The sequence below is a fragment of the Sceloporus occidentalis genome, unplaced genomic scaffold (assembly GCF_023333645.1).
Source record: "Sceloporus occidentalis isolate IW3139 unplaced genomic scaffold, rSceOcc1.0.p SCAF_13, whole genome shotgun sequence".
Classification (NCBI taxonomy): domain Eukaryota; kingdom Metazoa; phylum Chordata; class Lepidosauria; order Squamata; family Phrynosomatidae; genus Sceloporus; species Sceloporus occidentalis.
The window spans coordinates 19,796,408-19,812,015 of record NW_028316993.1 but is presented as its reverse complement, the minus strand read 5'-3'; the positions used below and the strand labels follow the sequence as shown (position 1 = coordinate 19,812,015).

The following is a 15,608-nucleotide window of genomic DNA, read 5'->3' as shown; positions in this document are numbered from 1 at the left end:
AAGGTGGACTAAAATAAATTAAGGATATTGTTTTGTCCCAAGAGCAATGCTATGGACTTTGGGTGTAGTAAGGCCTCTGGCTCTCAGGAACACAGCTAGAACAAAAGACTTGTCCACAAATTTCTTAAGTTTTCAAAAGCTTTACTGGTTATAAACACAACAAACACCAAACTGATCTCCTTTTTTTCAATAGTCCTTCCTAAATACCTTGCTCTCTTCTTGGTGGATTCTATCTTTCTTCTTCTGAGGACTATCTTACTTCTTTTGTGGACTTATCTTTTTGTCAAAGGAAAATACTCTCTCCAGGTCTGACTTGGCTGAAATCTTACTACACACTGAAACTAGCTAGAGAGAGACAGTAAGAGACCCTGGGATTTCCCACAATCCTTGTCTTTCTTAAAGCTATAGACTTCCCCTTCTAAACTAATACATAGAAAAACTAGTATAATCTCAACTAAATATATGTCTCAAGAGCATCAAAGATGCTCTGGAGGCATGACAGATATTATTATTATTATTATTATTATTATTATTATTATTATTATTATTATGTGTATTTATATCCCTCCTTCCTGCCAGTACAGGGACTTTCATGTGGTATAAAATAATGTTAGTAGATCATAAAGCAACCCAAAGCATGTCAGAAAATCAGTCTGGATAACATTTATACTGTTATTGTCATTAGGCAATATAAAAGCACCACCACAATTTTTGTGTTGGAAAAATCAGTGTCAAAACACTGATCTGTTAGCTCCAAGCCTATGTGTATTTCACATAGACGTTAAGAAATCAGCATTAAAATGTCCTTGTCCAGACACACAAAAAAAGAGCAGGATATGGTGGAATGTTTCAACTTCATTGGTCTCCCAATATTAAATATGACTCTAACCATGGGCAAATCACACTCTCTCAGCCTCAGAGGGAGGCGAAGGCAAACCTATCCCCAAACAAATCTTGCCAAGAAAACCCTGCGATAGGGTTGCCATAGGTCAGAAGCGACTTGAAGGCACAGAACAACAGCATCAATATGGAAAGGAATTTTCTTGTAGCAACCATCAAAAATTGCTGTTGGCGACACATTATATCAACCTAATTGTTGTTGTTGTGTGCCTTCAAGTTGTTTCTCAATTATGGTGACCCTATTACTGGGTTTTCTTGGCAACATTTGTTCAGAGGCTTGGCTTTACTTAAGAACTATGTAAGTATAGTTCTTAAGTAAAGCCACTTGTGAGAAAGTAATAAAGTGGTTGCCAAACAAATTTGTTTTGGGAAGGTCTTCTAAAGCTTGGTTGCCACAGCGGCAACCTGACAACCCATCCATTGAATTTCTAAATGACACACTTTACAAAAATTGATCTGCTATACAGAAATAGCATTCCTTGATAGGGAAAAAAGATGGTAAATGATAATATGACACAGTAAATTAATTTATATATATAGATATATATCAAGAAGTGGTAAGAAGTTATATGTGTTTGGTTCTGCCTGATAGCAATGTGATCTGGAGTGATTTTATATTATAAAATTCCTGGCTTTGTTTCTGACCTTAATTTTAGTCTAGTTTAGTGAAGATGTACTTTGACCCTTTTCTGGCTCTGCTTCTCTTTTTGCTCTTCAAATATTGCCTGTGGTATAGTGGTAAATTTTTAAGTGTGCTAATAATAAAAAGCTCTTTTTTCTGACAAGGGAAAGAAGAGAAAGAACTGCCGACCTGCTACGTTGAACCTTAACATATCAGGCCTAGTAGTTTCATCTCAACTGGGAGAAAATCTTTCGTAAAGTCAATAGGTCCTAATGATCCATTTAGGATAAAGCCACCACAAAATACTTGGCACTGCAATAAGCTGTGATGGAGGGGAAATTCATAACAGTTGCATCTAAGCTTAGAGAGAGAGAGAGCCAGGATGCTTGAGAATGGTGACCAATGAAATCTTTTTTTTAACTTAATTTTTATTTCCAATCCACCACAAAACCATACATAAACAGATCAACAATATAAACACATTACACATAAACATAAAAGTATACATATCTGACATTGAAGACCCACATTATATTCTTAAAAGACATATAACATAAATATTTGACTTCCTTCTACCCGTCTACTCACATTTTTTCCTCTCTAGATTTTTATTGTTTTCTCTTAATGCCGTTATTCCCACAAACTTTACAATAACTTTGTTTTTTCCTATTTCTTACATTAGTTTTCATTTTGATTTTCTCTTAAATCATCTTTATATTTATCCTTGAGTAAATTCGCATTGAATCTTTTTTTAAGTTTTATATTCGTCCCGTTAATCAAAATTTTCTTATCAGACCATTATAACGTCTTTCCAGCGATTTTTCATGTAATCTCCTCAGTATTTCCCTTTATCCAACATGTCCTTTTGTCCATCTCAGCTGTTTTGAAGGATTTTATTAACCATTGATCTATCGTTGGAACTGTCTCTGTTTTCCATTTCTGTGCAAATACTATTCTAGCACATGTTAGTAAGTAAAACAAGTAATTTTCCATGTTCTTTTTCAATTTTACTATCAACCATTGAGCTCCAAAAGTGGGAGAATATATGGATCAAGAAGCTGAAGTACATCACAAGTCAAGATATAAAATAACTGTTGGAAGTGCTCCTATGTTACGGGTTCATATTTTCATACATGTGGACATGCCCAGAAGCGAGAAAAAAAATACTGGTTACAAGTATACAAAGTTTTGCGAACAGACCTAAAGATGGAAATACCTTTTATACCAGAACTTTTTTTGTTAGGCTGGGTGACCGATGAAATCATTGCCCATGCTAAAGAAAAAAATCGGAGAATATCAAACCTAAATGCCCGGTCTCTTTCTTCTACCCCTCTACCTCTTTCTAGCTTAAACTGCTTTGGGTGCTTTGTAACCAGAGTTTGGAAATGTCACTTTTTTGGACTATGACACAGTCAGCATGACCAGTGCATATGCTGGCGGGCAGATTCTGGGGCCTGTAAGTCTAAGAACAGAACTTCTCTTCTGATCAAGTCATGCTCCCCTGAAGTGTGATTGCCTATCTCTTTGTGCAAGTATTGAAGTTTGTGTGTGTGTGTGTGTGTGTGTGTGGGTGGGTGGGTGGGAGGGTGAGTTGGCACATATTAATGACTACCCCTTTGTATAGCCTCTTGTGACGGTTGTGTGCCCCTCTGAAATAGGGGCTAAGAGGACAGAGAAGGTCTTCATGGGACATTAGCCAACTTAATAACAGCCCATTGTGTCTTTCTTCAGCGTAAGCTCCAGCATTCGTATTCATACAGCAGGCCAGGGCAGCACACAATGGACTGCAGCAGAGCAATTGCTTCTCAGGATAAGGTCAGAAGAGCAAGATGGGCATGACCCTGTCTTGAATAGAGTTCCTGCATCCTTACAAGAGTTCTCAGCAGTAAGTGCAGAAGAAGAAATGGCAAGAAAGACTGCCCCCCTCCATCCAATGCTCCGTGAACCTCTGATGTCACGGATGGAAAATAAATGTGTGGTCCTCCTGATGTTAGACAGCAACTCCTGTTGTCCCTTATCATTCACTGATTAGGATGATAGGCGTTGTAGTTGTAGTCAAACAACATTTGGAGATTTAGCATCTTCTGAAGATGCCAGCCACAGATGCTGGTGAAATGTCAGAAACAAACTCTTTTAGAACATGGCCACATAGCCCGAAAAACCCACAAAAAACATTTGGAGGGTTTTATGTTTCTTTGCTCTGACTAGGATCATCATCACATGGACTTTTTTTTAAAAACCTAATCATTTATAAACACAACTTGAAGCAGCTGTCCTTTGGACTGCAGGTGGCTGGATCAGCACAGCCACATGGACAATGGGATCCTAGGAGGCTTCATCAAAAAAGTAACTTTTTCCATCTCTATAAAGTTTCTAAATGCAATAATTTAGGCTGCTTTAATATATTTTTAAAAAGCAAGTCTAGAGCTCGGACTGTACTTAAGGGGAAGACACATAGCTAATTCACTGTGTAAAAGGGATTCAAACTGCCATCTCTATACAGGAGCAAAGGGCTACTGAACATAGGCAAGAATTCTAAGTGAATGTTCTGAATGTGGGCCAGAAAGCCACATTCCTTGTTCAAGGTTTGGCTCCTGTGTCAAAGAATCCTACAAAAGTAGATCCTATGGAGCTCAGTGAGCCTTATCACATGGAGGTTTTTGCAGCTTTTTGCAGCTCAGATCCGATGTGACTGTGGGTCTAACAATGCAAATTCATGTTATAACGTGAATGGGTTATCAGATGCGATTCCTTTCTATAGGGACTCCCTTCCGTGGGGCTTCTGCAGTAAATCCAAAGTGACTCCTCATTTTGATGAATTCGGAAAAAAAGTGAACTCACAGAATTCGCTTTCAAGCTCACTTCGACTTCACTCCGAATTGGTCTGATGTGGAATGCAACTTTGCTTCTGCTCTGGTACAGCACTGCAAACCCCCCCGGGTTGCAAATTTCCCATGATGCAGCACTGCAATTTTCTCCCATTTCCTTTTGGTGGTCCTTTCACTTTCAGGGCAACTCATTTTGGGGTGGTGGTGGTGGAATATATACATGTGTGTATGTGCAAGAATGTCAATATACAGATATGCATATCTATCTATCTATCTATCTATCTATCTATCTATCTATCTATGTGTGTGTGTTGAAATTGCTGGAATGGAAGGGAAAATAAAAAAGGGGGATGAAGAAGACACAGAAATATTCACCAGGCAAATATTCATGCAATCACGCAATTACATGAAACAGGGAACAAGATCTTGCACCCCTTTTCACCCCGGAAATGTACAAGGTCATGATGCGTTCAGACCCCCAATGAGCATTGCCAAGGGTGCTGATTTGAATCGTTGAATCCCACCGGTGTGGTAATACAATTTGCACTCACTCTGCTTTGCTTGAATCCGCATCATGTGACTTGCCTTGGATTCAATTCCCCCTCGATTCGGAAGGGCAACGGAAGGGCAACCAGGTGTGATAAAACATTCACGTTACAATGTGAATTCGCATAGCTGAACCAGGAGTCATCCCACCATAGGTCTAACCAACTTCCTATTCCATTCTAAGAAATGCAACCCTTGGTCAATTGCAACTGGCAGTTGTGTGGAAGTGAAACGTTGGCTGTGTGTTACAGCAGAAGAAACTCACAAGACCAGTACCCTGCCTTGGCTTTATAGAGGAAGAGGTCTGAGACTACAAGGTTGAATTTGGATCCTTTGAGCTGATCTAGCATAACACATAGCAGAAGAGAGGAACTTGTTGTCTCTTAGGGGTTGTTGGATTCCAGTTCACATCAGCCACTGTGTGCAGGGCCAATGGTTATGGACACTAGAGGCTAGGGGTCTTATCCACCAAATAGGTCAACACTTTGGACAGCTTCTGTACAATCCAGGCTGAAAACCAAAGTGTCTTCATGACTCTCCTGACATCGCAGCCTTCAATGACTGCGAATGTTGAGAGTTGGAGTATAACAACATCTACTTCCCCTATATATGGCATATAACAGGTGAGAATTAGTTGACCTCCAGGTGCTGTTGGCTGTGTGAACCTACAGCGCTATATAAATAAAGCATAATAATAATAATAATAATAATAATAATAATAATAATAATAATTTCAACATCTAACATCCCTGTCCATTCGCCATGCTAACTGGAACTGGTGGGAGTTGGGATACAACAACATTTTCAGGGCAACACATTTCCACTCCCAGCCTGGTACCAAATATGAACCTTCATTTCCCATGGACATCATTTAGCGTTTGACAGTTAGCCAAGCAAAAGCATTGTCCTTATTTGCTTCCATTTTTAAATTTTATTGGGGGGGGTGGGGGTGTGCCTATAAAATGTTTGTGAGTGTACAATAGTAACCAATGATGAGAAGGCACACCTTTCCTTTCCACTCGCAGAAGCCAACAGCACCACCAGCTAAGGCTTATTCCAACACTTATTTAACAAATGGCAAGGGCCATTTTCTTTTCTGGAAAGATAGACATCTCTCTGTGTGCCCTCTTCCCATAAATTGGCCTGCCACCCTCATGTGTGGCAGAGGATGCTGTTTCATTGTCAACATTAAAGTAAGATTCATTCTATAACCAAGTCAGTTCTTGAATGTTGAATAGCAGAGGTGATGCCTGTAACGAAGTCCCCTTTCATATGTGGCAGGCTCCTGGGACTTTTATTCTCCCACTGCTGCCACCAATTTATGTAACGACTCCTTATGCCCTATCACCAAATATAATTGATGATAACACCCTGGTTAAAACTCAGGTTCACAGTATTATATAATATAGTAGCGTGGATATAATATATATTGCAGACAAGCCTTTAGATAAAACAAAATATGAACTTTATTAAACAAAGGGTTTGAACAGAAATTACTTGAACTAAATGGCATTAAACAGCTGTTAGTTCAGGCACGTGTTACTTTGTTACATTTGTACTCTTTATTTCGTTACTGTTATTCCTCTTTCCCCAGATATTCTTTAACCACCTCAGGACTTCCATGTTCCTCTTTAGGCAGTTCTTTTTACTAACTCAGCCACCAAGGCTATAATCTCTCTCCGGAAATTATATAACCGAAACCCCTCTTTCTGAGTCTGGCTACACTGAGTCTCTCATTTCTAGACTCCCAAACTAATACTGTCCCTCTCTGGACCTATCAGACCCTTTCTTGGTCTATTATCAACACCCCCGCTAACAAAATACTGTTCCATCAGGAACTATCGGAACACAGTCCTCTCTTGGACCCTACTGTTCCCCAACTGTCTCTCCAACTATCAACATTCCAACCTCATCTCTCAACATTCTAAACCCCAACCGAAGTTCTAAACTGTCCCAATTCCAACTGACTCCCAACTGTCAGCTCAGAATTTTTAAAACTCCCAACCCACATTCTATTGGCTGGTCCTCTGCTGCCTTCTGATTGGCTGGTTTTTGAGTCAGTTTGTCACAGTGCCATCTTCTGCTTTGGCTCAGGCTGCAAAATAGCTTGGGCCAGCTCTGATGATGAGTGGTGCAAAAGTAACAGCATCTGAAAAACTGTGGTACTCCAGATGTTGTTGGACTACAATTCATCCTTTACCATCATCTCTGCTGACTCAGGTTGATAGGACTTGCAGCCCTCCTCCCCAAATGGTGGCCACAGTTGCTTATTCTTCTATTATAGCGATGAACCTAAGTACCACTAAGTTCCATAGCAAGCAGGATTGTCTCCTGCCGCTGTTGATTATTTCTAGACTAGTGAACCATAGGAGGAAACAGTGCAAGCTGAGATATGAAAGTGAAGGCACTATATGAGAAGATGAAACCACAAGGGTTATTTGTGTGTCATCCCATTGCCTTTTGGGCAAGGCAGTTTTATCTGCATCAAGTGCAAGTTGGTAGCCCTCTTAGAAGAGAGGAGGAGAGAAGCAGGCCAGCAACAACAGGCCTCGGCCTGCTAAGAAGACAAGCCCTCCTCCCGACCACCATCTTGAGGAGGAGAGAAGCAGGCCAGCAACAACAGGCCTCGGCCTGCTAAGAAGACAAGCCCTCCTCCCGACCACCATCTTGAGGAGGAGAGAAGCAGGCCAGCAACAACAGGCCTCGGCCTGCTAAGAAGACAAGCCCTCCTCCCAACCACCATCTTGCTTGTCTTATTGCATGTTGTTTTTATGATGTGTTAATTTTTATTGATTCTGTGAACCGCTTTGATCACCTCGGAAAAGCGGTATAAAAATAAAACATATTATTATTATTATTATTATTATTATTATTATTAAAGTACAGCAGCTGGAGGCCCAGCTATCTACACTTCAGCATCATAGGGAGCAAGAGGTTTTTCTGACCAGAACGGACCAGACAGTCCTGGACGGGAAACACACAGAGGAAATTGCTGGGGAGGAGGAGGTCACTTCACAAACAACAGAAGTAGATGGTTGGAGGAATGTCACACACAGAAATAGGGAAACCGGGAACGTTCTGTGAGCTTGCAGCTACAGAATCAATTTCAATCTCTCTCTATTATCAAGGATGATGAGGAAGAGCAGCAGGGACAGACTTCAGGGACAGAGCAGTGGACCCTGGAAGTACCACCAAAAGGAACAGCTGCTGCTAAGCCTCGGAGGAGGCGTGTGGTGGTCGTGGGGGACTCCTGGCTGAGAGGCACTGAACCAGTGGTTTGTGGGCCTGACAAGATGTCTCGGGAGATGTGCTGTCTCCCTGGGGCAAAGCTCTGTGATGTGACAGAGAGGCTGACAAGACTTGTCAAGCCTACTGACCATCACCTCTTTCTTTTGGTTCATGTGGGAACCAATGATACTACAAGGCACAGCCTTCAGAATATCAGAAGGCTCTGGGTAGGAAGTTGAAAGAGATGGATGCACAGGTTGTCATCTCATCTCTTCTCCCAGTCGAAGGGCATAGTTCAGGAAGGGAGAAGAAAATAGCAGAGGTGAATAACTGGCTCTGCAGATGGTGCCACCAAGAACGATTTGGATTTTTGGATCATGGTCTGAGGTTCCATGAGGAGGGACTTCTGACAAGGGATGGATTGCATCTCATGCCAGTTGGCAAAAAGGGAGGAGCTGGATGATGCCTTTCTAGAACAGATGACTACACACTCAGAAAGGAGAAATGTAGTAGTGATGGGTGACTTCAACTATCCTGATATTCGCTGGAAGTCAAACTCAGCCAAATCCTCAAGGTCTAGCAAATTTCTCACTTGCCTTTGAGACAATTTCATTGTTCAAAAGGTGGAAGAGGCAACAAGAGAATCAGCTATTTTGGATCTGATTCCAACCAACAGGGATGACCTAGTTAATGGGGTGCAAGTGGTGGGATCCTTAGGTGGGAGTAATCATGTACTCCTGGAGTTTGTTATACAATGGAAAGGAGAAGCCAGGTATAGTCAGCCATGCATTCTAGACTTTAGGAAAGCTGATTTTAATAAAATACTGGGGGTGATCCCATGGTCAGGAATACTAAAAGAGAAGGGAGTTCAGGGCAGATGGGAGTTTCTGAAAAGGGAGATACTGAAGGCACAATTTCAAACAGATCCAATGAGGAAGAAAAATGGGAGATGTCTCAAGAAACCAGGATGGATGAGTAAGGAACTTTCAACTGAGCTAAGTTTTAAACGGAACATGGGAAAGGGGGGAAATCACCAAAGAGGAGTTCAAACAAATAGCAGGCATGTGTAGGGGTAAAGTCAGAAAAGCTAAAGCGCAGAATGAACTCAGGCTTGATAGAGAGGTTAAAAACAATAAAAAAGGCATTTTTGGATATGTCCGCAGGAAAAGGAAGAAGGAAACGGTAGGGCCACCGTGTGCGGAAGATGGCAAAATGATAACAGGGGGCAGAGAAAAGGCAGAATCACTCAACACCTTCTTTGCCTATGTGTTCTCAGAAAAGGAAAAGGGTGCTCAACCTGAGGATAATGGAGCAGAGGACAGAATAGGGGAATTTCAGCACAGAATAAGTAAAGGGATAGTAGAGGAATACCTTGTTAATCTAAATGAATTTAAGTCTCCAGGACCCGATGAACTACATCCAAGGGTATTAAAAGAACTGACAAATATAATATCGGAACCATTGGCAATAATCTTTGAGAACTCCTGGAGAACAGGAGAAGTCCCAGCAGATTGGAGGAGGGCAAACGTTGTCCCCATCTTCAAAAAGGGGAAAAAAGTGGATCCCAACAATTATCGTCCAGTTAGTCTGACATCTATACCAGGAAAGATTCTGGAGCAGATCATTAAAAAGAGAGTCTGTGAACATCTAGAAAGCAATGCCATAATCACAAAAAGTCAACACGGGTTTCAGAGAAAGAAGTCATGCCAGACAAATCTGATCTCTTTCTTTGATAAAATTACTAGTTTGTTAGATTAAAGGAATGCTGTGGATATAGTATATCTTGATTTCAGTAAGGCCTTTAACAGGGTTCCCCATGATATTCTTGCAAACAAGCTTGTAGAATGTGGGCTAGACAAGGCAACTGTTACATGGATTTGTAATTGGTTGACTGGCTGAACCCAAAGGGTGCTCAACAATGGCTACTTTTCATCCTGGAGAGAAGTGACCAGTGCGCTCCCACAGGGCTCTGTCCTGGGTCCAGGACTATTCAACATCTTTATCAATGACTTGGATGACAAACTTGGGAGCATACTTATCAAATTTGCAGATGACACCAAATTAGGAGGAGGAGCTAATACCCCAGAGGACAGGATCAAAATTCAAAATGACCTGAATAGACTAGAAAGCTGGGCCAAAGCTAACAAAATGAAATTCAACACGGAGAAATGTAAGGTACTGCACTTAGGGCAGAAAAATAAAATGAAATGCATACATATAGGATAGGGGGCACCTGGCTGAACGAGAGACTAATACGTGTGAAAGGGATCTAGTAGTCCAAGTAGACCATAACTTGAACATGAGTCAACAGTGCAATGCGGCAGCTAACAAGGCCAATGTGATTTTAGGCTATATCAATAGAAGTATAGTGTCTAGATCAAGAGAAGTAACAGTACCACTCTATTCTGCTCTGGTCAGGCCCCACCTGGAATATTGTGTCCAGTTCTGGGCATCACAATTTAAAAAGGATGTTGAAAAACTGGAGCGTGTCCAAAGGAGGGCAACTAAAATGGTGAAAGGTCTGGAAACCATCAACCCCTTAGGGAACGACTTAGGGAGTTTGGGATGTTTAGCCTGGAGAAGAGAAGGTTAAGAGGTGATATGAAAGCCCTGTTTAAATACTTGAAGGGATGTCATACTGAGGAGGGAGCTGACTTGTTTTCTGCTGCTCCAGAGACTAGGACCTGGAGCAATGGATGCAAGCTCCAGGAAAAGAGATTCCACCTCAACATTAGGAAGAACCTTCTGACGGTAAGGGCTGTTCGACAGTGGAACACACTCCTTCCTCGGAGTGTAGTGAAATCTCCTTCTTTGGAGGTCTTTAAACAGAGGCTGGATGGCCATCTGTCTGGGATACTTTGACTGAGAGTTCCTTCATGGCGGGGGTTGGACTGGATGGCCCTTGTGGTCTCTTCCAACTCTATGATTCAATGATTCTATGATTCTTCACTTTGCTGAGTTGAATGCAAACTATTTTTTGCACTGTGAACTCAGTTCGTATCAATTGAAGTAAGCCAAGGACAAAGAGGGAAAGTGGAAGAAGAAGAGAGAAACTGGGACATTTTAAAAGTAGCTGAAAAAGTGGGACACCAGAGGATTAATCAGAATTGTCTTTCCCAAATCAAGACAATTGGAACCCCCATGTAGTTATGCTCCTTGATAGGTGTGCCAGCATGTCCTCTGCCACAGACATACATATAGGTCTCTATTAAATTTTCCTTTAAGAAGCCCTGGTGTCCTGGTCAAAATAAAGTCTAGCCTTTATTTTGAAGGCCTCTCTTCTAACTGACCTTCCTTCCCTTTTTGCCTTTTGGGTTGCTTTGAAGGGTGTGAAGGGTCCCCTTAAGTCCAGGATATGTCCGATTCAATCCAGTATTCTTTGTTCCCTTTGTGTTAAGGCACTCACCATGGAAAATAATTTCACAGTCCAGCTGTCAGGAGACAAAGATTTGGGGTGACAACTGGCAGCAAAACCAAACTCAAGCCAGCGAGCGAAGAAAACCTGTTAGGTTCAAAGCAAGAAATTCAGGGGTGGGACGGAGAAGATAAGGAAAGGATGCATTGATCAGAGCTTGAAAGGAATTTTGTTTTTTGAAAAGCAGTTTGCTCCTGTTATTCATTATTATATTTTATTTTATAAGTAAGATGCCACAGTTACTTCTTTAACATTGTCATTACTTGTAGCAATGTTAAAGAAATGGAAGGATGACCTCTTCGATCCTTTCGATTGGTAGCAAAATGCCTTGGGCTCAGGGATGGATTAAAACATGTGGCCCTTAAACTATGTTATGTTTAGGTAGTATTACAAAAATATAGATTATGCAAATTCTGTGGATCATTAAGTAAAATGGAGACCCTGTAGGCCTTGCCATTCAACAACAGAACAATACATAAACATGTAAATCACCTCTCAACCAACAATATATATACCCCAATCTCTTCCATGCCAGCGTTCTCTGAAGATGCCAGCCACAGCTGCTGGCGAAACGTCATAAATAAAGTCTTCTAGAACTGGGTCTCATATCCTGAAAAGCACACAAAAAACTGTAGTATATGTTTGAACTTTTAATTTATTTCTTTGTTCAGAAGCTGTTCATCATCTGAGATCCTAAACTGTAGCTTGCTAAGCTTTTGTCTGTAAATACAGAACTGTTCATGGCAACCCTATCCCTGTAACACGTTGCAGATTATGGAGTCTTGGGGAGTGTGTTAACAACTAACAATCTCCTCGCACACATCTGCTTGGAGGGTATGTGCCCCTGGGATGTCAAAGAGGTCTGCCCTTTTGGATTTGTCTTGAGTAATGGTGCTTCTTTCTGTGTGTTGTTTTTCCTTAGGCCCTTGTTCTCACCCATCAGGAAAGATGGAACAAAAGTGCTGACCTGAAGTACCAGCCTGGTGAGTGGCAAAGAAGGGCATATTACATTTCATTGATTGCTCTCGACACAGAAGAGGAATAATAATAATAATAATAATAATAATAATAATACTGTTTATTTATAGCCCGCTTTTCCAAAGAGATCAAAGCGGGTTACAACAAACGTACTACACAATGTACAAATTTACAAACAGCATCCACATAAAAAATCAATGACAATACATCAGAGTATTAAAAACAAGATAAAAATTATAAGGTTAAAAACCACAACAATAACTAGCTTAAAATGCTAGTGTAACGGGGAGAGAGCAGAAATCACAGTGTCTGGGGGAAAGCCTGTTGGAAGAGGAAGGTCTTCAGCTTCTTCCTGAACAGGTCAAGGGAGGTAACTGAGCGGAGCTCGCCGGGAAGAGAGTTCCAAAGCTGCAGGGCCGAGTTGGAAAACGCCCTCTGTGCAGTCACAGTGTACTTCGTATCAGGAACCCTCAACAATTGCTTCCTGGCCGATCGGAGAGTGTGGGGCGGATTATATGGGGAGAGGCGGTCCTCCAAGTACCCTGGGCCCAAGCCATTTAGGGCTTTATAGGTAATAACCAACACCTTGTATTGGGCTCGGAAGCGAATGGGCAGCCAATGAAGATCTTGCAAAATAGGTGTTATGTGGCTAGTCCTGGAGCATCCAGTGACTAACATAGCTGCCATATTCTTCACTAACTGAAGCTTCCGAGTTTGGTACAAGGGTTGCCCCATGTAGAGCACGTTACAGAAATCCAACCGAGAGGTTACTAGAGCATGTACCACCGTTTCAAGGTCCCCCCGGCCCAGGTAGGGTTGCAGCTGGCGTATCAGCCGAAGCTGATAACAAGTGCTCCTGACTGTCGCATTCTCCTGAGATGTAAGGTGGAGTGACGAGTCCAGAAGCACCCCCAGACTGCAAACTGAGTCCTTCAGGGGAAGCGTGACCCCATTCAGGGCAGGTGGACAAATATCCATCCCCGGGCCAGGGGAACCTATCACAAGTACTTCCGTTTTCTCTGGATTCAAGCTGAGTCTGTTTTCCCTCATCCAGCCCATTACTGACTCCAGACAGGCATCTAGAGGAGAGATGCCATCCCTGGTCACTGCATCAGTCGGAGAAACAGAGAAACATATTTGGGTGTCATCAGCGTACTGATAACACCGCGCCCCGTGTCTCCGGATGATCTCACCCAGCGGTTTCATGTAAATGTTAAATAGCATGGGGGACAGAATGGCTCCTTGAGGGACACCAGATGTAAGTGCCCTCTTACCATCTGGAATCTACCCGAGAGGTAGGAACGGAAGCACTGGAGCGCAGTGCCCCCAATACCCAACTCCCTCAGGCGTTCCAGAAGGATACCATGGTCAATGGTATCAAAAGCTGCTGAGATGTCTAAGAGCACTAACAGGGACACGCTACCCCTGTCCATGCCCAGACGGAGATCATCGACCAAGGCAACCATGGCAGTCTCAACTCCATAGCCCGCCCGGAAGCCAGTTTGAAATGGGTCTAGAAAATCCATATCATCCAAGACCGATTGAAGTTGGAAGGCAACCGCCCTCTCGATCACCTTCCCCAAGAAAGGCAGCAGCGAAACAGGCCGATAATTACTTCGAATCAGGGGGTCTAGGGAGGGCTTTTTTAGCAGCGGTTTTACAGTGGCCAATTTCAAGCTGGATGGAAATCGCCCTTCCCTAAAAGATGAATTAATTATGTGGCGTAACATGGTAGTTACGACCGTCCCCCCCTGAGCTGCTAGTCAAGAGGTACAGGGATTGAGAGAGCACGTTGTCTTCCTAACACTTCGAAGAATCTTGTCCACTTCCTCAGTACTCACAGACTCAAAGTGATCCAGTACAACAAAGTCCACGGAAGCTTTGGAGACCTCAACTCTGGATCCTGAAGAAATACTGGCGTCGAGATCAGCTCTTATCCGAGAGATTTTATCCGCGAAGAAGTTGTTAAACTTGTCACAGCAGGCCTTGGATGGTTCCAAAATAGGGTTCAGGGAGGAAGGCAGCTGAGTAAGCTCCCTCACTACCCTGAACAGCTCTGCCGGACGTGACTCCGTGGACGCAATACGTGCTGCATAGAACGAATTCTTTGTTGCACTTATTGCCACTCCGTAGGCCTTCAAGTGAGAGTCTAGGAGTGCCTTGTTGGCTAAGTGCTGGTGTCTTCGCCAGTTGCTCTCTAGTCGTCGCAGAACCCGCTTCCTTCCCCTGAGGTCTTCCGGGCTGTTTTTTGGAAGCAGGCCTGAGAGGATGCTTGGGAGCGATATTGTGTATAGCCCTGGAGAGATCAGTATCCTAGGTGTTAGTCAGGGCATCAACAGAATCGCCGTCGGTTCCAACCATATACCCCTCTAGGGCTTCTTGGAACCTTTTGGGCTCCATCAGCCTTCGAGGGTGGACCATCCTAATAGGTCTGCCACCCCCGGGAGGGATCTGGGTAGATGCCTTGATTTTAACCTCGACCAGGAAGTGGTCCGTCCATGATAAGGCGAAGATATTTGTTACCTCTGCCCACGGAATCTCCATGTCCGTACAAAAGGCCATATCAAGCGTATTACTCGCTAATTAGCTTACTTGCTAATTACTTGCTAATTAGCTTACTTGCTGTTCACCGCTATGATCTTTGGAATAGCGGTATATAAATAAAACAAATTATTATTATTATTATTATTATTATTATTATTGTTACCACCCCAATGTGTGGGCTCTGAGACCAATTGGGACAGGCCCATGGCAGTCATGGTAGCCATGAACTCCCGAGCCGCACCTGTTGGACTATGGCTGGCCTCGAAGGGGATGTTGAGGTCCCCCAGGACATGAAGCCTAGGGGACTCCAACACTAGCTCCGAGACCAGCTGTGTCAGCTCGGCCAGGGAGTCTGTTAGCGCACGGGGTGGCCGGTAGACCAACAGAATCCCTAAACTGTCTCTGGCCTTCAGGGTCAGGTAAATACATTCGATATGGGCAGGTTGTCGGACATGGTTCCTGGTTAAGGAAAAGGTGTTCTTGTGAATCAAGGCAACACCCTCCCCCCCCCCCCCCCCACCTAACCTGGTCTGGTCCTTAACTAAGT

At 42.9% G+C, this 15,608-nt stretch overlaps 1 protein-coding gene across 5 annotated transcripts in view; it reads left to right on the top strand.

Annotated features, from left to right (window-relative positions):
* Window positions 1-15,608, top strand: part of LOC149305151 (proto-oncogene tyrosine-protein kinase Yrk) — an 84,806-nt gene that overhangs the window by 31,465 nt on the left and 37,733 nt on the right. For all 5 annotated transcript variants that reach the window (XM_089478950.1, XM_089478952.1, XM_089478951.1 and 2 more), the window contains exon 2: window positions 12,462-12,522. The gene's annotated coding sequence lies outside the window, so the exon portion shown is untranslated. The remainder of the gene's footprint in view (window positions 1-12,461; window positions 12,523-15,608) is intronic.